Consider the following 6,062-nt stretch of genomic DNA (forward strand, 5'->3'; position numbering starts at 1 on the left):
TCAGCTCAAATGTTACTTCCTTACCAAGGCCTTTCCTGACCTCATAGCTTTCTATTGTGTTATGGTATTTTATTTTATTTATGTAACCTATGATTAGGTGAGATTATCTGTATTTACTATGTCCCCTGCATCCTCCCTCTGTCTGATTCTGTGCCTTATTTCCTCCAGCAAGAACTTTGCTTGTCACGTAGTAGTCACTCATATATTTAATAAAGAAATCCGTATTACCTAACTCTGTATTGCTTTGTCAATAATTTCAGTCTCAATTAGTCCAGAACTAAGCAAGAAGAACTGCTACTTTGAACTTAATTCTTTGTAACAACAACAAAAAACCCTGATTGAGTCAATGGGAGTGATAGTAACTTTGGAGAATGTGAACAATGTTCTTAGAATTAAAAATAGACCAATAGACCTGTGGAAGGAATTCTGGGGGGCAGCCAAACATCTACCCAGGACTTTAGGAAAGTACATCTCAAAAAATATAAGGCAAATTAGGTATGACCACATGTCCAGAGATTCTGAAAGGGAAGGTTGCTTCAGAGAAATGGAAGAATAACAATGGCATTTTGATAATACAGACATTAATTATATTTTTAAAAACAACAACAACAACAAAAAATAGAGCCTTAGGTACTATCTGGGATGAGATAATATTTTTAAAAACATGCACAAAAGACAGAATAAACAGTGTATAGCTAAAATGAAAATAGGAGTGTCATAAACCCATAAGATTCCTAGTCAAAGTCCAAAATGGAGTAGAAGTAAAAAAAAAAAAAAAAAAAACAAAAGGAAAAGAATCTAGAATTAAAACCCAGTGTGAGAAGAACATGAAGAGCCAAATCCACTTGGGTGAGACAGAGTAATGTTAGTACAAGACTAAACTCTTTTTTTTTTTTTAGATTTTATTTATTTATTAGAGAGAGAGCGAGAGCACAAGAAGGGGGAGCAGCAGGCAGAGGGAGAGGGAGAAGCAGGCTCCCCAAGGAGCAGGGAGCCTGATGCAGGGCTCGATTCCAGAGCCCTGGAATCATGACCTGAGCCAAAGGCAGAAACTTAGCCTACTGACTCATCCAGGTGCTCCAAGACCAAACTGTTGATTATTGTTTGTTGTTAACTCTCATATTAAAAAAAATTATTTTTGAACTGAAAAAAAAAAAAGGAAACAGAAAAGGAAAACAAAGCACAAGACAGATGAAGACAAGTAAATGAAAGGGGAGAGCAATATAACCCAGAATATTAAAACAATTTGTAATCACACAAACCTTAAGGAATCATAGTTAATAGTAAATGGAGTGGGGAAGTCCTTACCTTAAAGCTCACAAGGAATAAAATGAATCTTTGAAACTACATACTTATTAATTTGGGTCCTTCATGGTAAAATTCTAAAGCATATTATTAGAGGTGTAAGAGAGTATCTTAAAGTGTACTCTGTGAACCAAGAACATGGCAGGATGTTAAAACAAACTAAAACACCATCTACCACCCAGATATCCTTATACAAATAAGCTTGGGAAATGTTGGGTTAACTGAACTTAAACAAGACTTATTACCACTCCAAGAGTCCTCACTTTATAATATGCAGACTTCCCGAGAAGGGTATGTAGTATGTGGTGTCTCTCAAACTTATCCAATCATGTAAATTTTTCCTTTTTTTCCCTTTTAGCATCTCATGGAATTAGCATCATGAAGGATATAATTTGGAAAATGGTGATCTGATGACATGCTACAAAGTTTTATACTTAGGTCTCTTGTGCACAACACTTTTACTAGTAATTTAAATGAGGACAAGAGGGCCTTTTTATCATCTGCAGCCAACACAAAGATGGTTAATATGATGGATGTCGGAATCAAGTTTTAAAAATATTATGACAGGTTGAAATATTGGGGAGAACCTAACAAGATATTATTGGTTTCCAAGATTATCTTACAGGATAAGAGACACCTGCCATAACAGCAATTGCTATGAACAAAAGCTAGTGGGTTTACTTGACTTAAACTCAATATAAGCCAATAGTGTGTGACTCTTACAAATAACAACACAGCAAAACTGTTAAACCAGGATGTTTTCACAGATGAAAAAGCAGATAGGCATTCCTAACTGCTCTTCATACGAGTCACATGTTTGGAAGGTGAAAAAAAAGATCGGAATGTTTTCAGTGCAGGACCACAAGAAAGTGAAGGAGTCTGGAACACAGTCACAATAGCAACACAATAGGAACACAAAACTGGAAATGTTTGGTTTAGATAGAAGAATATTTGCATTAAGTTCCATATAAGGAAAAACAGTCTTTGATTATTCACAATTCAAGGAAGACAAAGTAAAATGCTGACTTACGAGATGGTGAGTTCTTTATTGCTGAAGATCTTCAAGTTAGGCTGAGTAATTATCTTTCCAGGATGTTGTAGGAAGAATTCCTACACTGATTTCTACTTTTCTAGTCTAAATGATTTCTAGGAGTCTATTATATTATGCATTTCAATATTGTTTTTCTGTTCACTGAAATCTTATAATATTTTCATATACAGTACTATAAAATGGTAGACCTGGAACAAACCTTACATATCAGTGAACAAACCTTCACTGAAGTCTTACAATATTTTCATATACAGTACTGTAAAATGGTAGACCTGGAACAAACCTTACATATCAGTGAACAAACCTTCACTGAAATCTTACAATATTTTCATATACAGTACTGTAAAATGGTAGACCTGGAACAAACCTTACATATCTTTGTAGGGCTCCACTTTTTAGAGGTGAGAAACCCTTTCCTGTGGTGGCTTGCATGGAGTCAGCTCGCAGGTCTGGGAGGTTCACATCTTGGCAGGTGTACCCTATGGCTTCGTGAACGTCACCATGCCACAAAATGAATATATTGAGTTACACCGGAAGCACTATGGCTGTGGTTCGGATTGCCATGAGAAAAAAAGAAAGAAGGTCAAAAGGGTCGTGGGCCTTCAAAGAAGGCAAAAAAGATGACTGATCTGAAAGCTCAGCTCGGTGTCATGCTGAGAAAATACAAATGAAAGAGACTATCAAGGTGCATGAAAAGAGAAACACCAAACAAAAGAATGATGAAAAGACTCCACAGGGAGCAGTACCTCAGTATCTACCGGACAGGGAGGGACAGTCCCGAGCTAAAGTACTTTCCAAAATGATTAAAAAAGACAAAAAGAGAAAGCAGGGAAATGGGAAGCTCCTTTACCCCACAGGCCCAAGGAGAAACAGAACTATTAAAAGTTATTCAAACCGGAAAGAGGAAAAAGCAAGCATGGAAGAGGATGGTCACTAAAGTCTGCTTTCTTGGAGACAGCGTTACTCGAAAACCACCTAAATATGAGAGATTCATTAGGCCAATGGGCTTATGTTTCAAAAAGGCCCATGTAACACATCTTGAATTGAAACCAACTTTTTTACCTGCCAATTCTTGGCATAAAAAAGAATCCTTTATCCCTACTATATACAACTTCGGGTGTTATTACCAAAGGTACTGTAATTGAGGTGAACATAAATGAGTTGGGCCTTGTGACACAAGGAGGCAAAGTTATTTGGGGCATATGTGCCCAGGTTACCAACAATCCTGAAAATAGCAGCATAAATGGGGTATTGCTTGTTTGACAGCAGTTTCAGACAAGTAATTCCTTATAATTATTGAAGACTACACACCAATCAGGAAGACCACCATTACTGTGATGGTTCTGAATACTACCAAACAGCCTTACATATCTGCAGTCATCAAGAGAAGTATTTATTTATCGTGAAAACATTAAAATCGACATTCATTGAAATAGAGATGAGAAACCTAGGCTCTGAAAAGTTTCTTTCTTTGAACTGCCAGATATTTCCTGGGTACGAGACCCTGAAATATGTACTATAGAGAACACCAACACTATCTTGGATGTGATCTCAAAGGTAGATAAGTTTCGGGTGGGTATATCCCTTTAGGCCCATAAACCAACTGCCCCATGGGAAAGGGCACAACATAAGGCCAGAGTGAGATCTTCTAGAGTTCAGGGCCAAGGGCAGGAGCCCTTCTTGGCTTACGGTAGGAATTTTGATTTCATTCTATGGCTTGAGAACTATTTGAGTTTTCTGCAGAGAGAAGTAGCATTATTTGCCTAAGGTGATGCTGCTCAACTTAGAATGCATATTTTCACATCCGTGGTCAATATGTCCTCCATTACTTCACACTGTACCTATTATTATGTATTAGGATCTGTGTTCAACATTGATTGAACTCTCAGTTAACTTTTATGGCTACATATTGTAAAGAATATCTTTTAAATATAGATCTAAAATAATAAATATAAATATTTCCAAGAGGAATCGATTAATGTGCATCCACATTAAAGACTTATTTCAGTTAAGGGGGTAAGAGATATGAAGACTAAAGTACCAGAAGTCATTAAGTCAGTCTGAAAATGATGTACCAGGCACTATTGTTGACCCTGAGGTTAGGTCCATGAATAAAACATGTAAATTTTCAACCCTCATATAAAACTTAATTTCTTGCGATTGTAAGATCAGAAGATGTTTAACATTCCCTGATATATGGCCCTCTCTGTAACATGGTAGTTGCTCATTCAAGGTCAGAAAAATAAGTCTCTCCTGCTTCTAGTTTCTAACTTCTATTTCTGACCTCTAAATTCAAATTTACAGTGCTTATGTGACTAAGTCAGGCCCATCCAGATCATCTCTGTTTTTATAAATCCCAATTCAGCAAACCTTAAGTACATCTGTAAAATTTTTAGTAACTAATAGCAAAATCTGCAGTATTTAAATGTCATTAAACTTAATAATCTAAATTACATCTTCAGAAATCCCTTTTGCTATATAATGTAACATAATCAAAGGAATGCTATCTCATTATATTCATAGATTCATCCACACTAAAGGAAAAGAAATTACATAACAGTGAGGCACTGGGGGTCATCTTAGAATACTGTCTACATGAGCACTTATTATATGTATACTATACTAGAGGCTAAAACTAAGTAAACAAGTAAGAAGTCACTGGCTTCAAAGATATAAACATCTAGAAAAGACATTTTGATTAATGATAGTAATAATAAAACAATGTGATAATTCAATAAGATAAGTAGGCAAACCTGAAGATTTGGCACAGAAGGAAAGATCAATCATCTAAAAGGGTCATATGGATTGTGAAAATGATGCAAGACCCTGTGTATTAATAGGTGTTTTCAAACTCTTCTGAATATGTAACCTTTATCTTGAGACTTTCATGGAAGGAATTACAGTAGAGACATATTTTTCCTTACTGGTATTAGTTTGTTTCTATTTAACACTATGAATGTCATTTCCCCACATCTACAAAGGAGCACCTTGCTAGGTGTGGCTACTTATTCCATGGGTTAATAAACTTTTCAGTTAAGTCTATAAAGTGAAATTGATGAGTCTATGGAGAGATCTTTCAGCATGCATAAATGTAGTAAAAAAAAGTCTCGGTTTCTATTAACAATTAAAGGAACAACTAGTTTTAAACTTTCTTGCATTTGCAGGTTGGAAATAAAGGTTAAGTCATACCACTAGTAAATCTGTAGCAAGATCCCACAGGGCAATAAAAAATGATGAACACATTCATTTTTTTGGCTTATATACAGGGAAAGTACATGGATGCCTGGGCTCCAAAGGAACAACTTTGTATAGTTCTGTTTGTAGTTACACATGGTATGTATAAACAGATGAAGGGTCCTTGGCTTTCTTTTGAACCAGGAAGGGTAGTGAGATTCTAGCAGCCAAAAGCAAAACACTAATTGTTGGCTACAAACAAGTTTGATCAATGGTCTGGGAGTTTCAACTGACCATTCTATTTTCTTAGCAAACAATTCATCTTGTGCCAGCCACTGCTGTGCACCCTGTTTGATATTGGGGACTGGCTATTCATCATCCCTTGGTTTTCTCATCAAGCACAAGAGTGCCAACAGACTGCTTATTGCCTCAAGGTAGCAGGTGGCAATGTTGGCTGTTAAACAGTCATCAAAATGTCAATATCACTCTCTGCTTTGTTCCTGAAAAACATAGAACTAAATGGAAGCCCATT

The 6,062-nt window shown here is 36.2% G+C and overlaps 1 pseudogene; it reads left to right on the plus strand.

Moving 5' to 3' along the window:
* Window positions 1–1,133: 1,133 nt before the first annotated feature.
* On the plus strand, window positions 1,134–4,227 carry LOC106003708 (annotated as a pseudogene).
* The last annotated feature ends 1,835 nt before the right edge of the window (window positions 4,228–6,062 follow it).

Source organism: Mustela putorius, unplaced genomic scaffold (assembly GCF_011764305.1).
Source record: "Mustela putorius furo isolate JIRA1106 unplaced genomic scaffold, ASM1176430v1.1 tig00003834_pilon_pilon_pilon, whole genome shotgun sequence".
Lineage (NCBI taxonomy): Eukaryota > Metazoa > Chordata > Mammalia > Carnivora > Mustelidae > Mustela > Mustela putorius.